The 15,303-nt window shown below is 44.3% G+C and overlaps 1 long non-coding RNA gene across 2 annotated transcripts in view; it reads right to left on the minus strand.

Annotated features, from left to right (window-relative positions):
• LOC109305952 overlaps positions 1–15,303 on the minus strand; it is a 72,692-nt gene that overhangs the window by 3,439 nt on the left and 53,950 nt on the right. For both annotated transcript variants that reach the window (XR_002099783.1, XR_002099782.1), the window contains exon 2: positions 556–649. This is a non-coding gene — a long non-coding RNA (uncharacterized LOC109305952). The remainder of the gene's footprint in view (positions 1–555; positions 650–15,303) is intronic.

Here is a 15,303-nt window from a genome sequence, read left to right on the forward strand (position 1 = left end):
TGTTAGCCCACTCCTGTAACCTATCCAGGTCTTGCTGCAATCTTTCCCTCCCTACTAGTGTGCTCACTTCACCCCAAATTTCGGGGTAAGGTGAGATGGAACAGTCTTGTGGATCTGGGACCTGTTTGAATGGATCCTTCTTGAACTGGATCTGCCAGACCCTACCTCATCCCATATACAAACTTTGTGGATCCTGCTCCCACCAAGATGGGGGATTCCACAACCCTCCTTGCCCCCTGCATAGACACTGTCACCCCTCACAGGGACTGGAGACCCTGAACCCATCCCCCTGCATGGACATAAATAAGGTTCCCATATAGGGTCCATGGAGTGCAGGTTTGAGACTGTAGTCCCTATAGGGGAAGGCAGGGCAGTGTCCATGCAGGTGGGGAGTCTTGAGCAGAGGCCCAGACACTTCCCTGCCCACCTCCCACAGGGACCAGAGACACCAGACCCCCTCATGAACACTGCCTGGAGCTTCCTGACCCACACCCCACAGAGATACTGGCCAGCTTGTCCCCACCTCTCATTCCCAGATCCCTAGACAAACCATACCTGAAGGGCTGGAGAATTGAAGAGTGAAGATTTTTCATCTGATCTGTGCTGAATCTGACAGCTGATGCCACAGGGGTAAGGTTCCAGTGAGCTGCTGTTGGCAAAATTGACAGACTTGATAAAGAGTACACCCACTCTGGGTCTGCTGTCAGACAACTGTGGGAGGGAGTGGGTGTTGTAGGGATGGGGTTCAGTCTTTTGGGGCAGCAGCCACTCTCACCTGTATCCAGCCTGATAGGAGAACCTGCAAAGCTTACTGGGTTGTGATCTGGGTCCCCCTGTCTGGGTGGTTTATAGCATTGTAGGCTGTCTTTAGGCTGAATGAATCTGAGTTAACTATGTTCGCAAAAAGTGCTGTAACCACAGTATAAGAGGAAAGAGTAACCACCACCTTCTCCTGACATATTTAAAACTAAAGCAGCAACCTGTATTACATATCATGTGTTAGTCCATTAGGTGTGCTAGTGGACTCAATCCATTTCAAGGATATGATTCTGGGCTGATTTGTTTTATGGTAGTATAGATGCATTGATCATTCTTTCACAGGGCACAGACAAAAGTGACATTTTTTTGTGTGATATGGCTCCTGAAAGTGTTCTACAGCCATGCCCTGACACATGCACAGCTGCAGAAGCCTTTTAAAATGGCCAATTGTGTGAAAGAGTAACCCTTGTTAAATCAGGTAATAAATGAAGGCACTCTAAACTAGAGTTTAGATTACCTGTCATGCCCTTGTTCAGCCACAGAAAGGAGACAGGGAGTGTCCTCCCTGTACAGCTGTGGAGTGAAGGGAAGAGCACAGCCATTGGGTGTGTGTGTTGGGGCTGGGGGAGTGGCCAGCACCCCCACCCCCAGGGAGAAGGTACCTGGTGCCCAATGGCCGCACTCAGGGGGCCCACCCCTGAGACAACACCCCCACATGGGGGAATTCCTGGCAGTCTGAGCCAAGTCTGTTTAAAAAAACCAAAACATTTTTCTGAAGGATAAAACTGTAGTTAATTCCATATGAACAATGAACTCCTATGCTGAGATTAAGGTGCAAAATAAATGACAACTTCAAGGAAAAAAATGCTTTATCTTAGGCACAAATTTACATACAAGACAAAAAATTGTGCTTCTTCAACTCTTACTCAAAAAAGATGGTCCTATTTGCCGTACTGGGGCTACTTACATGAGTGAAAACTATTCAGTGTGAGTAGAGCATTTAGAATCAGTCCCTAAATACAGCAGCCACCCACATGTGTGTGGTAGTAAGAATAAATTTTTTTTACAAATTTTCAACAAGCACAGGGACCTCATCCTTATTTTTAAAATGAATTAAGGGTCAAGTATACTCTGCCAGAATGAATCACAATGAAAAATTGGAATGAAGTAGTGAGGACATAATTTTCTACATTGTACTGTTCTCTCAGAAATATGTATGAAAACTCTCTTTCTCTTGCCTCAGTAAAATAAATGCATAGAAATCTTGACTAAGAAAACTGTCCTTCATTGTTTTCAACTTTGACTTATTCTGAAAGGAACAAAAAAAGGAAACAAAACAAAAGAAGAAAAAGAAAAGAGAAGGCACAGGAGCCAGAGAAGGAATCTCTCTCAAATGGCCATCTATAGAAAAATCTTCTCATAGGATCATAGGAAAGCTGGGCTGGAAGGGACCTCATGAGGCCATCAAGGCAGGAGCATAACTCATTAAACCATCCCAGCCAAGTGTCTGCCTAACCTGCTCTTGAAAACGTCTAAGGAGAGAGATTCCACAATTTTTCTAGGTAGCATGTTCAAATGTGGGACTGCCCTCAAAGTCAGAAACTCCTTCCTAAACTCCAATCTAAATTTCCCCTGCAAAGCTTCAGGCCACGATCCCAGTCCTGTCCCCTGCAGCCATGGAGAAAAACCCATCTCCATCATCTCTGTAATAGTTCTTCAAGTATTTGAAGACTGTTATCAAATCCCTCCTCCCCCCTCCCCACCAACTCCCAGCAGTCTTGTCTTTTCCAGATTAAATATCCGTAGTTCTTTCAGCCTTTTCTCATAAGTCTTGTCTATACACATCAGGAGAAAATATTATTTGGAGGGGATGTGGGGAGTGCAGGGTGCAGTGCAGAGCATGCTGCTTGACCCCTACCCCTCCTCCAGGACCATAGTAGAGCTGGCATTTGCTGCTGCTGTACTCAGAAGACAAGCTTGCAGCAGGGGTGCTAGGTGTGGTGGTGGGGTGTTGCAGTGGCATGACTGGAGCTGTGTTATGGGGATAAGCTCCGCTTGCTTTGGCCTTCTACCATCTATGGTCTTGCCTCCAAGGCCCCTAATAATTGTTGTCACTGTGCACTGGAGTCTTTCCAAATTGTTGCATCCTTATTGAAGTGTGGGGCCAAAAGTGGACAAGGTACTCCTGATGAGAAGTCACCAGTTCTAAATTGAGTTGAAGAATTGTTTCCCTTGATTTGCAAGTGACACTCCTGTTAATACAACCCAATATACTGTTAGGTTTTTTGGACACAAGAGCATACTGTTGACTCATATTCAGGTTATCATAGAGTCATTGAATCACAGAATATTAGGGTTGGAAGGGACCTCAGGAGGTCAACTAGTCCAATCTCCTTCTCAAAGCAGGATCATCCCCAACTAGATCATCCCAACCAAAGCTTTATCTACCCAGGTCTTAATCTCCAGGAATGGAGATTCCACCACCTCTCTGAGTAATCTTTTCCAATGCTTTCCTACCTTTCTAGTGAGAATTTTTTTTTCAAATATTTAACCTAAACTTCCCTTGTAATTGGTATACTGCAACTCTCTGGGCCTTCTCTGCAGTACTGTATTTTAGCTTAGTTTGTATTTGTGCATGTAATTTTTATATCCCAAATGCAGGACTTTGCACTTCTTGTCAGAACTCAACTGATAAATTGTGGACCATTTTTCCAGTTTGTTCAGTAGGGCTGTGTGAAACAGCACCATTTCATTTTGACTTCTGTTTTGCTGCTTCAATGGGACAGTATTTCATTTCAAGTTTTGTCTTGTTTCGAACCACTGTTCTGTTTCGTTTCATCAAAACTGTTTTTCTGTTTTGATGCTGATTTTATTTTTCACCCATAACTTTGTCATTTCTCGGCAGATTTGGATGAAAGCAGCAGAAATGGTAGCCCCTTATGAAGGCATGAAATCTGCCAACATTCAAGGAGATAGATGCAGAGGATTCTGGGAAAATCTACCTCAAAGTTGTGAAAGCAACACTCATGTCACTTGTCAGTGTGAAGGCACAAGGGGTAAGGAGTGCAAACAGTAGGTATGGTAGCCCCTGCTGAAGCCATGAAGTCAGCTAAGTTTTAAAGAGATAGGTGTAGGGGTTTGTGGGAAACTGCACCTTAAGCTACTGACAAGCAAAACTTGTGACATGTGTGACTTTGTGTGTGTGTTAAAGCACACCCTCAGTGGTGCTGGGGCCTCTGTACCACATGGTAGTGTGCCCAAATGAGGCCTCCTCCTTCCTTGCATCTTTATCTCCACCACTTTAAATAACAAAAGGTAATAACTTAGAAAGCAGCACAGTAGTACTAGCAACATCTCAGGCAGCCAAAATGTCACAGAGCCTTTCCTTTCCTTTCCTTTCCTTTCCTTTCCTTTCCTTTCCTTTCCTTTCCTTCAGGAGCTTCTTCTCCAACATCTGCCAGAGAACTCACCCTGTCAGCCCCAGCCCTGGGGCTTAGATGTGCCCAGGGCCCTGTGTCCTTCTGGTCACCTGACTGGGGACAGGCACTAGGGGTGTTGGTCTAAGGACATGGCACTGGCAGACAAGGTTCTTTGGGCCAATCTAATCTGGTATCTTTGAGTAGACTAACTGAATAGTTACAGAAATATATTTTAGCAAGGTTTCAGGTTGAAAAACTCTTCATCAGGCTGAGGAAACACTTGCAGTTGGTGTGTGTGCTGTTTCTGGATGGAAGGAATAGTAAAGAAGCCAGAGGCTGGCGTGCAATGCAGGCAAGAAAGCCAGTCAGTGAAAATGGAAATGGAGGCATTGTGGAGTGAGGAAATAGGTGTGGATGGAGTGAGGAGGGTGGCATTCACTTCATCTGCACCTGGAGCTTGGGAAACCCCAGCAGCAGGAGGTTCGCCTTCAGGAACACCAGCTGCTCCAGCATACCAGGATCCAAGGAGGTGTAGTGGGGTGTCACTACATCACCAGCAATGCTGAACATCCTTTCACTTGGAACACTGTCTGGTGGACAGGACAGGTGTTCTCGGGCAACTGTGGCCAAGGGGTCACACAGCAGCAGCTCCACATCCTCGGTGAGGTAGGCAGCCACCAAGGCCTGAGCACTATCTGCCTGATGGTGGAGTCTGGTGCCTCTGGACCCCACCATGGAAGCCAAGCCTGTGGACCACATTGGCAGCTCCTGTGTTGGGGGAGGAGACTGGCTGGTAGATGGCATGCTAGTATGGGACAGTGAATCCCTCTCTTTCATGTCCCTCCACTTCCACCATTCTGCCTCCCTGGCTCTTCACCAGTGCCTCCATCCATTGATTCAGGCATTGGCTACTGGATACGCTGCCCATCACTCTCAGGTTACACATGGCCGCCAGCACATGTATCTTACTGGACTGCAAGAGGTCAAGCCATTTCCTGATGCCCTCCTTCAGCCACCTCACCAGTGCCTGCACATCTGGTAACAGCAGCTTGCCCCAGCCAGGAACACTGATCCCCTGGAAGCTCTCCATTTGGCTCTGAAGTTCCCTTACTATGGGGATCACCTGGCTAAGGAGGGAATTGCTGATGCTGAGGGTCTCAGTGGCCTTGAGGAAGCACTTTAGGACCACCAAGATCTGGGAGATGTTATTCCACTTAGCTCTTTTAAGAAGGCCACTGATCTCAATCTCCTCGAGCAAGGCCATCTCATGGATGGCCCTCTGTTCCTCCACCAGCCTCTCGAGCATCACATATGTGGAGTGCCACCAAATCTCTGCATCCTGCATGATTCTGTGCTGTGGGATGTTCATCTCTGCCTGTTTGTCCCACAGCATCTTGTCTCCTTGATGCTCTAGTGGAAGTAGCCTGCCACCTTCCTGCATTTCAAAATGAGCTTGCTGGTGGTGTTGGGGCTGTCACTGACAGCTCGGTTCCCCTCCAAGTCATCCCTGACAATGAGGTGGAACTTGCATGCCACAAGGCAGATGCCAAAAAAGTTGGCAACATGGACCACCTTGACCATATTGGCCCCATTGTTGGTGACCATGAACCTGTGGGTGAGCTCATCCTGCCCAATGAGCCACCTCTGCCCCAAGCAGTTCATGTTCCCCATGATCTCTGTTGCCATGTGGGACTCATCCATCACCTTGGCATGAAGGAGAGCCCACCAACAACCTGACTGGTCACACCAGTAACCTGTGAGGGAAAGGTAGGTTTGATCTCCACCCCGGATGTTCCAGATGTCCAAGGTGAAGTGTAAGGCCAATTGTAGACCTGCCTTGTGCAGCTCCTCTCTCCGGTACTCCCTGCGTGCCTCATACAGAGAGGGTACCACCATTCTGCTGAAGGTGGTGCATGTGGGCACTTGGTATAATGGGGCCATGAGCGCCATGAGCTGCCTGAACCCTCACCACTCAACTAAGGAGAAGGGCTGGCCATCCACAGCAAGCATCTCCTCAATGCTTTGGGTGATCTTGCTCACATTTGCAACACACTCCCTTTCTATCCCCACAGCATTCTTATAGGCTTGGCAGTGCTATGCCCCACACTGTTTCAGGGTGGCCTGCCTCTTCTTTGGGGGGATGGGGCTTTGGAGTGGGAGGGGGACTTCCTTTTGGGCACACTTCTACTGGTGCCAGGCTGAGGAGGAGCAAGGGCAAGGGGGTGGTGCCTGCAGAGATGCATCAGCATCTTCGTGGTGCTCATGTGCTTTGTTTCCTTGCCCCAGCTGGTTTTGGTTTGGCAGTACAGGTAGATAGTGTATGTGGGATCATCTGCCAGCCCAAAACGGTCCAAGACTACACTACCTGCTTGTTTCTGGGGTGCGGTTGGATGTGCAGATGCTGCAATTCCCACCCCCCACCCCCAGCAGACAGAGGCACAGCAATAGGAGGAATGGACTCATCTGAGCTGCTTGCCTCCACACCCTCTACCTCAGACTCCTCTGAACTGCCTTCTGGGGAAAGACACCTGGCTATAGGGGAAACTTGAGGGGTGCCAGGCACAAACTCAGCTGATTCCCCCTCCTTCCCTAGAATTTCCCTTTCTAGGGCACTCAGATCCAGCTCCAGCTATTCCTCTGGCACTGGAAGGTTTAGCATGGAAGTGAAATGGGGGCGGAGGAGACTGTCATGCTGGTGTTGCTTCTTGTTGTCATGGTAGTAGTGGGTCATGGGAGGGTTATGGCTGGTGCTCTTGAAAGGGATGCAGAGTTAGGCACAGGCAGTGGCACTGGCACTGCTCCCCTGTCCTTACTGCCTGTACTTGTGGAAGCCTCATGCCTGCTTGTTGTAGCAAATACACTGTGACTCAGTTTGGGGGGGTGGAAACTTACAGCTCTCCCTCTACTCCCTCATCTGCCCCTTCCTGAAGGGTTTCCAGCTGCCTTTCCACCTCGTTTCATCATGTATTTCATAGTGTCTTGTCTTTGCCATGGTATGCTGGAAAATCTGTCTCTTCTTCTGTAATGTTATCTGTCTGATTTATGTAAAATATGTAGATATTAAGATAACTATGTATGTATTTATGTAATCTATATATGTTTGTATACATGTATTTATGTAATAAATAAAATAAAAATATATAAATGTATGTATGTGCTTTCCTATATAAATTCTATTTTATAATATGCAATATAATTATGCTGTGCTTCCCTGCACAGTGAATGGAATTCACACTGTAAGAGAAAGCACAGATTTGAAAAGAATCCAAATTGACTAAACAAAAAAGAGGATTTTTGGGGAGAAATAAATTGAAAGGAATAAATCAATGACTATAATAAAATACAAAGGTATAGAAATAAAGCAAAAGATATTGCCAAATCCCACTTGCTAGGCTGGTAAGTAGGAAATGATTGGTAGCATTTGTTGTCTAATGCTGCTGAGCTTCTGGAAGACAGCTCAGTAACTGACCCCAAGGCAGAAAGCAGCCCAGTTCAAACAATGCTGCTTTTTATGTTGGTTTTCCATCCCTCCCCCAGAGCACTACGATTGGAAGGGACCTTAGGGAAGGATCACAGTCAATGTCAGAGTAGTCCCTCCCCACTCTTCCCCCTCCCTCTCCTTACCTTCTGTTTCCATGCAGGCAAGCCCAGCTTCAGCTTTGATACTCGAAACATTTCAAAAGTTTTAAAACATTTTGACTGCCCTCATTTCATTTCAAGGCTGTTTCAAAGCCCTTCGTTTCATTTAGATGTCTCTGTTTCGAGCTTAAAGAAATTTGAAATGAGTCAAAACAGCATCTAAGTGAAACAGCCAGAGAAATTTTACACCACCCTACTATTCAGGTCATCCTGGATCCTACCTTCCAGAGTTTCTGTAATGCCCTCCAACTTGGCATTATCCACAAATTCGTTAAGTGTGTACTGCACTTTTTAAGAGAAGGAATTCAGAAACATGTATAGGGCCCAATCTAACACTCATTATTGTCAATGGCAAGTTTCTGCTCTATTTTAGTGCTCATTTTATATTGGCCTAGGGCAATGTCACTTTGAAAACTAGCCTAGGGCATTGGAAAGCTCCACAGTGCAGCCATCTAAGTTAAAACACATTGATACACACATTCATATGGATTTTGACGTAGATAAATTTATGAATAAGACATTCTTGTGCCACATAGACAATAATTTATGCATAGGCCTTAGTGACCTGAATTTTTGAGCAACACTTACATTGCTATTCAGGGTTATATCTTTTGGCAGATAAATTTACTTCCCTTGTCTTAGCATTTGTCCCTTCTTGGTCACAGGTTGACTTAGCAACTTTTATCTCTGATTTAGTGATTTTTATCTCTACCTCATCTATTCTTCTGACTTTGTCTCTTCCTATGCTATTCTCAATGATTAGGTAATGAAAGCTCAGCTGCCAGCTTTTACGACAAGAACTGTACTCTCATATGTATTCTAGTATCCTACATCAAAGCAAACTTTCATTTCAGAGACACAGTCAAACACATTTGTCTCTATCTTCCTATCATAACTCAAGGAAGCTTCCCTGAACCCTCATGATCAAAACAAAGAAAAGACTTATTAAACAAAACAATATATACACCATCATAAGTATTGCTAACTGTTCTCAGGAAATGTAAGGCACTACTCTGCGGCCCATCTGGCATGACCACTACTACACAAGATGCTCTACTGTGCAATAAGCATGTGTGCATGCTTACTGTGCTGTAAATTATGCTAATTGCAAGTAAATTTTCTACCTGCACATTTAGCAAATCTTTCCAAGCCCCATGCTTGGATCACCTGATCAAGGCATAGGGCTGAGACCTGCTCCTGACCAGGACAGTTCCGAGCCCCAGTTCCACAATTGCAGGGCAGGAGTTGGAGAATCTGTTCCCTACCCACGTCCACGATCATGGAGCTGAATGGGGAACATGCTGAATACCGTGTTCCCAGCCCAGTTCCATGATCATGGAGCTGGGCAGGGAGCAGGCTCCCCAGCCCCTGCCAGCAGGGACTTCCCAGTCCTCTCTCCATGACTCCATGTGTGTGATCCTGAGCAAGTTACTTAAGCCTAAGTCCAAATGCAACCTAAATGTTGCATGAACTAATTTTTAGACAACTGCTTCAGCAGTGGAGACCACAGAACTAAACTAAGTATTTAGGCATACTGTACAATTCCCAATCAGAGGTAACTCTTGTTTCTTTAAATACAGCAGCTAGAAAAGGAACTGCCACTGCCTATGTTTTTACAATATACTAGTATGAGAAGCACTAACCCAACCCGGAGGACAGCTGGTTAAATCTCTTCTTCTACCTGAGGGCATTCATAAATGTATTTCCTATCCCCAGAAAGTTCCAGATGCTGAAGGTTCTTAGCCTTTTTAAACAGAAGGCACCCTTCAGAAAACACCAAACCTTAGCTTTCACTCATTTCTTGATTAGGAGAAAATAATGGAGCAATTCTTCTTTTTCAAAGAACTCAGAGCATTTTTGCTACTATGAATTTGCATTTGAAAATTCTGGATTTATCTTGTGAATCATATGCACATGCTTGCATATTTAATATTGCACAGCACCCTGCAGCACCGTGGTTGCAAACCACTGTGCTAAGTTCTTTTGGGGTAGGTTGTGAAGCACTTTGAGCTCCTACTGTTGAAATGTCTACTTTACACAAAAGAAACAATGATTCATTGGGAAAGTTAAAGTGAGCATGACTGTAGCTTATTGGTTAGGGCAGTGGTTGGCCACCTTTTTCCAGCCACAAACTAGAATGACCTGCCATAGGTCAGAGGCAGGCAGGTGAGCAGGTGCCAGGATCCATCTGCAGCCAGCACTTCTTGCCATGGCAGCACAGGGAACATGCCCACAGCTGAAATTCCCTATTTCCAAACACCAAAGCCCCACATAAGTGGGTCAAATCCAATAGCTCTGTGGGGTCTATCTGGCCTGTGGGCTGAAGGTTACCTACCCCAGAGTTAGGGCACTCATCTGATAGGTGAGAAGCTGGAGTTTCATTTCATGCCCTAAGGGCTGTTTACACACTACCCTATAGACTAGTAATTAGATACTCACTGGGGGTATCTACATGAGATACTTTACTGATCAGTAGACTAATCTAATGTGCTGTAAAGTGTCACCATCTACACATGCTCACATTTCATAGATTTCATAGACATTAAGGCTGGAAGGGACCTCCGGAGATCATTGAGTCCAGCCCCCTACCCCAAAGGCAGGAAGTCAGATGGGGTCGAAGTTCCCAGGAAGATAAATATCCAAACACTTCTTAAAGGAGTCCAAAGTAGGTGCTTGTACCACCTCTGGAGGGATCCTATTCCAGGCCTTGGGGGCTTGGACAGTAAAAAAGTTTTTCCTATGTCCAGCCTAAAACAGTCTTGGAGTTTATGACTGTTGGTCCTTGTCATCATTTGGGACACTCTGCTGAGCAGATGTTCTCCCAGATCCTGATGCACACCCCTGATGTACTTATAAGCTGCCACCAGGTCTCTCCTGAGCCTGTGCTTTTGCAGGCTGAGAAGTCCCATGGCTCTCAGCCTCTCTTTATAAAGCCTATTCTCCTGTCCTCTGATCATGTGCATGGCTCTCTGAACTCTCTCAAGCTTCTACACATCTTTCTTAAAATGTGAAGCTCAAAACTGGATGAAATACTCCAGTTGCAGCTACCAAGGCTGAGTACAGTGGGAGGATGACATTCTGAGATTATTTCAGAAGCAGCTATGGATGCAAGCCAGAGTTTTGTTTGCTGTACCAGCTGTGACATTGCATTGGTGGCTCATGTTTATCTTGTGGTCAGTCATGACCCCCAAGTCTCTTTCAGCCTTGGTGCTAATGAGCATTGAACTGCCAAGCCTATAAGAATGCTGCGGGGGTTTTTTCCCCAAGGTAGACTACCTTACATTTGTTGGTATTGAAAGTCATCAGGTTTGTATCTGTCCACTTTTTCAGCCTATCCAAGTCAGCCTAGATCACCAGCCTATCCTCTAGTGTTTGGTGTCATCGGCAAACTTGGCCAGTCCACTTCTGACACCATGTCATTGATAAAAATGTTGAAGCGAACAGGTCCCAAGACAAAGCCTTGGAGGGCACCACTGATCACGGAGTGCCATGATGATTCATTTCCATCAACCACCACTCTCTGAGTCTGGCCTCAGAGCCACTTTTCCAGCCATCGGACTGTGATGTAGCTAGGACCACAGTTGGCCAAATTTTCCAAGGTCATGGGACACCAGATCAAGAGCTTTTTTGAAGTCCAGATATACGATGTCAATCTCTTCTCCCTTGTCCAGGTGATATATCATCTGGTTGTAGAAGGATATGAGATTGGTCAGGCAAGACCTACTTACAACAAACTGATATTGGCTGTCCCTCAGGATGTTGCCATCAGCCAGCTTGTCAAGGATGGACTCAAATGATTTTTTCTAGAATTTTACCAGGGATTGAGGTCAAGCTGATTGGCCTGTAGTTACCTGGATCTACTTTCCTCCCTTTCTTGAAGATTGGCACCAGATTGGCCTTCTTGTAATCTTCAGGTACCTCACCTGAGCGCCAGGAGTTTTTGAAAATCTTTGCCAGTGGCTGGGCTGTGACTTCTGCCAGCTCCTTAAGTACTCTGGGGTGCAATCCACCAGGACCTTCTACTTGAAGGTGTCCAGCCTCTCAAGAGGTTCCTTTACAAGGTCTACACCAATGCTGAGTATAATTTCACCCTCGCCCTGGCCATCCTGCATCTTGCTAGGCAGGGCAGACCCTTTGTGCTGATGAAAAAAATGACACAAAGTACCCATCAAGCAGGTTAGCTTTTTTCTGGGTGTCGGTTGCCAGCTTTTTTATTGTGTAATAAGCTTACTTTGAATTAATAGCACATTTAGATGTGCCCTCTGAGAGGTAAGATTTGAACCCTCTCATGCAGAGATGAGGAATCAACAAAAGCCCCAGAAGCAGAGTTTCTTCCAACCTATTGGACTAAAAAGCGAAGAGACAGTCCTACACCTTCTCCATACACTCTCTGCTGAAAAAAAGCAGTGACTATTACTGCAATTTGTGAAGAGGGTGCTATAAGAAGATGTCAGGGGCTATAACTGGAGGAATGCCTAATTTATGGATTCCAGCTAGGCTCAGGGCACTGATCATGTCAGACTGAGGTGTTTTGAGGCATGTTCTGAACTGTGACTTTAGGCATGTGAAGAAGAAATTCAAGGTTAAAAACTTAGGCATCCAGGAAGTCTCCCAAACTCAACTCCTCCTCCTCCTTTTGGCCATAACATCTGACTGCAAGTCCTGTCTGTGTGTATGAATGAGTGACATTCCCTTGTAGTCTCTACCAAGTCTTTTGTAAATGTAGTTTAACTGATCTTTACAATTTATACAACTGCTTTGCATAGCCAGGAGCATTAAGGCATATCAGATAATATCTGATGAAGCTGTAGTTCACACAAAAAGTCTGTAAGGTTCACCTCTACTTTGACTTCTTCCTGACTTCAGGTTAACACCACTAACTACCTCTCTCAGATTATTCTTTGCTAACAAGACTCTTATCTCTCTTATACCAACATAAATCAGAACTTTATCCATTGATGTCACACTGCTAAAAAATGAACTTAGATCCATTGCATTTTGTAACATTTCTCTTTTCCCTAGCTTTCTTCATCTGCATTGGTATCATTGACCACTTTTCCCAGCACTTACAGTTATATTTACTTTTAGTGGCAGGGCTGCAACTGCATTCCAGGCTTTCTGTGACAGAACTCTGCTCGTGTCAACTGTTATTTTTGTTGTTCTTGTCTCCTCAGCAGTGTTTGAAGCTTGAAACTCCTTCTCACTATAGGCAAATACTTAAAAGAATACCCTTCTAGCCTTCCACATTCAAACTCAAAAGATCATTGTAACTTGTTATGACTCTTGACTGGTCTGATAATGCTGGGAATTAATCTACTGCTTTTCAAGAGCCCTAGGCCCTACACACTAACTTTGACTGAGCAATCTTCTGTGATTTCTGTTGGTTCATTTAAGATTCTCAGAAGAGTACAAGAGCAGGGAGAAAAGGTTCCTTTTTGCAGCTTTTATTTTGGAGATGCATTGCCTCTTAAGAGTGAATATGGCAGCTGCATTGAACGTAAAATGATTGAATGTAACAAGTACACAGAGAGCTGCTAAGTCTTTGAAGCTTTCTAGTTTGGATTGGATTGGGGTGATTCCAACCATAAAAAACTGAGCTGTAGATAGTTGCTAATTATTATTATTCAGTACTTTTGAACCTGGCTTTTTATTAGGTTTTAATGCACATTAGTGAGGATGTACAATGCAAGGAGGGGAGGGGGCAAGAATGGGGTATAAATTGGTGTGGTTGTGTATAAATTTTAGATTCCCAAAGCCAAATGTGTTTCTAGAAAAAACACAGTACCACCCACTCAATAATTTTGCAAAACTGTGCAATACGAGGGGGGAAATGAGATATTATTTCTTCCCTTTAAATTACCGGGAAAAACATACATTTTAGATGTCCTACAATTTGCGCAGCATAAGGAAAAAAAAATCAGAGGTCAGGTAAATAAAGATAGTTTGGTTTAACATACAAGGTATCAATTTTCCCCACTGATGTTTACATACAAGTTCCTCACATCCATCAGATAAGTAACTTGTCTGATAGCAAGGAGTAACCAGCTAGCTAGCTATTGCAGCTTAAAACTGAGTCTCCACGGGTACAAATCTGTTGTTTCTACTGACTTTAGCAGACCGTAAGGATTAAACTACCTGAAAATCTAGCCCTAGTATGTCATGAAAAAAATTATCTTCTATAAGTGAATTATAGACACGAGCATTATATGAAAGAAAGTTACTCTGCAACATGAGAGGGTTTTGTGTTATACTGACGATTATTCTGTCTTTGGAATTTGAGTGCAACATTGCTAAACTGTTTCCTACTGCCGCTCGTCTTCTTTCTGGATTATGAAAACTACCAATATTACTACAGTCCTAATTTTTAATGACTTATTATCACATTAGTGAGATTCTTCTGCAAAAGTAAAAGGTATCTGAGAATAGATACTAAAGCAATAGAAAACATGATTAGCACTCCAGTCTCTAACTTTTAGAGAGTATTTGGAAAGTGCTAAAAAACAACAGTATTCTTTTGTTCATCTACTAACTAACATACTCCAGTATCTTCCCCACTGCTTCACTCTGAGCCTGATTACTGTGTAAAGAAACAGTTGTTTTCTATGCTTTTCTTCTTTGCTTCCATAGCCTACACTTCTCTTTGGATAGAAGCATTCCATTTTACTGTCTATGGGAAAAAATTGTGATGCAAGGTAGGGTTGAAAATTATAGGACCCCAAACATTTGTTTAAATTTTTTTTTCATTTAATGAATCCTTTCTCTTTTCTAGCACAAAACACACATGCTCTGGGTCAGTGGTTTTCAACCTGGAGTATGTGTCGAGGGATACCTGCCTAAGTTTTAATAATGGAGGTGGAGATTCTGATTTGATCAATGTACAATGAGTAAAAGGCATTCCCATGTGCTGCCACTGGTGTTGACACTCCTCCTAAGGAATGAACAGAGACATGTCAGGTGTAAGGGTTATGAGCAACAGTATTTTGCAGATAAAGGGGTACATATTCAAAAGAGTTTGAAAACCACTGCTGTGGGTAGTTCAGACATACTCAGTGTTTAGGGAGTTCTTGATTTGTTGGCCCCATAATAATTCTTCACACTCTTACTGCTTAGAGAGCTATCCCCATCATCCTTATAGCTGGAATAGGCTAACAAGTCTTCTCCCCTGCCTTACTGGCAGGTCAGCAGAAGGCACACAACATTTCCTTGTAAGCTTGCTCCTTGCAAGCCAGGAGCAGGCAGTGGAAGGGTAGATTTCACAAAGGAAGAACTGACAGAGGGAATGAACAGTATTAGGAACTATAAAATCAGCAATTCAGGCCAAGAATAATTGTTTGAATATTTGTATCCAACCACTTATCTGTATTCTTAAATATTGTGTTTGCAGTGTTGTCACATCCTTGGTTGGAAGACACTGTCACAATGGGTTTCTAATACAGACAAAGACTAACAGTAAACAGGTAGGTGTCAGTTGCTGATGATCTCTGGG

Source organism: Crocodylus porosus, unplaced genomic scaffold (assembly GCF_001723895.1).
Source record: "Crocodylus porosus isolate Cpor-Errol unplaced genomic scaffold, CroPor_comp1, whole genome shotgun sequence".
Taxonomy (NCBI): Eukaryota; Metazoa; Chordata; order Crocodylia; family Crocodylidae; genus Crocodylus; species Crocodylus porosus.